We start from the raw sequence: 1,811 nt of genomic DNA, 5'->3' as shown, positions 1-1,811 counted from the left end.
TTTAGGTCTTTAATCCATTTTGAGTTTATTTTTGTGTATGGTGTTAAGGAGTGTTCTAATTTCATTCTTTTACATGTAGCTGTCCAGTTTTCCCAGCACCACTTATTGAAGAGGCTGTCTTTTCTCCATTGTATATTCCTGCCTCCTTTATCAAAGATAAGTTGAGCATATGTGCATGAGTTTATCTCTGGGCTTTCTATCCTGTTCCATTGATCTGTATTTCTGTTTTTGTGCCAGTACCATACTGTCTTTTTGACTGTAGCTTTGTAGTATAGTCTGAAGGCAGGAAGCCTGATTCCTCCGGCTCTGTTTTTCTTTCTCAAGATTGCTTTGGCTATTTGGGATCTTTTTTTTTTTTTTTGTGGTACGCGGACCTCTCACTGTTGTGGCCTCTCCCGTTGCAGAGCACAGGCTCCGGACGCGCTGGCTCAGCGGCCATGGCTCACGGGCCCAGCCGCTCCACGGCATGTGGGATCTTCCCAGACCGGGGCACGAATCCTTTAATTTCTTTCATCAGTGTCTTCTAATTTTCTGCATACAGGTCTTTTGTCCGCTTAGGTAGGTTTATTCCTAGATATTTTATTCTTTTTGTTGCAATGGTAAATGGGAGTGTTTCCTTAATTTCTCTTTCAGATTTTTCATCATTAGTGTATAGGAATGCAAGAGATTTCTGTGCATTCATTTTGTATCCTGCTACTTTACCAAATTCATTGATTAGCTCTAGTAGTTTTCTGGTAGCATCTTTAGGATTCTCTATGTATAGTATCATGTCATCTGCAAACAGTGACAGTTTTACTTCTTCTTTTCTGATTTGGATTCCTTTTATTTTTCTTTCTGGTTGCTGTGGCTAAAACTTCCAAAACTATGTTGAATAATAGGGGTGAGAGTGGACAACCTTCTCTTCTTCCTGATCTTAGTGGAAATGGTTTCCATTTTTCACCATTGAGAACAGTGTTGGCTGTGGGTTGGTCCTATATGGCCTTTATTATGTTGAGGTAAGTTCCCTCTATGCCTACTGGCCACTTCCACAGGCCCCTGTAACACAAGGCTGCTGGCCAGAGGGCCTAGTGAGGATGTGACTGTAGTGGGCAGTTCTGACGTCATGGATGGAGGACCAGCTCCTGGTCCTCTCTGACCCCAGAGTCCCTGGTCCTCTCCAATAGCCATTTGCCCTGACTGGGTGGTAATTCACTCGGGTGAGTGATGTAGCCTGCCCCACAGGAAAGAAGGATGGGAAAGACCACAGAATTCTTCCCAAGGGAACACGGAGATACACAGTGCTGCCTCTTCCTCCGTGATGACCTGACCCACAGCGCAGTGGTTCATGCTGCTCTCTCCAGCCAAGCCCCTGCCCAACACAGCTCTACAGCAGTCACTGCCCACGGGCTGGAGTCGGCAGCCCACGGCAGCATGTTTTGGCGACAGGGTGAATCAGCTCAGCTGGACCCAGCCTGTGGTCATGCAGCTCCCACTGTGGGCCAGGTACCTGCAGGACGTCTGAGATGGGGAGGCAGCTGGCTGCTGGGTGGGCTCTCTCTAGCAGTGCCCACCCTGTGAATATGACAACTAAAGACTCAATGCTTTGCCTCCATCCATTTCACCTCTTCATTACCTCATTTCTCCCACAGGAGAACCCATAAAACAGTGGGTTCCTCATGTTTGTGTATTCCACAGGACATCAGTTCTTCAAATGCTATCTGGAGTTAAGGAAAAAATAAGAGTAGAAATACTGAAATGAAACATTTCTTTCCCGCAGGATTTCTCAGAGCCTTTAGTATACTAACGTGCCTGACTCTTAGATGGGATATCCC

This window comes from Physeter macrocephalus, chromosome 13 (genome assembly GCF_002837175.3).
Source record: "Physeter macrocephalus isolate SW-GA chromosome 13, ASM283717v5, whole genome shotgun sequence".
NCBI classification, from domain to species: Eukaryota; Metazoa; Chordata; class Mammalia; order Artiodactyla; family Physeteridae; genus Physeter; species Physeter macrocephalus.
The sequence above is the reverse complement of the archived record's forward strand: the minus strand, read 5'-3'. Positions refer to the sequence as shown.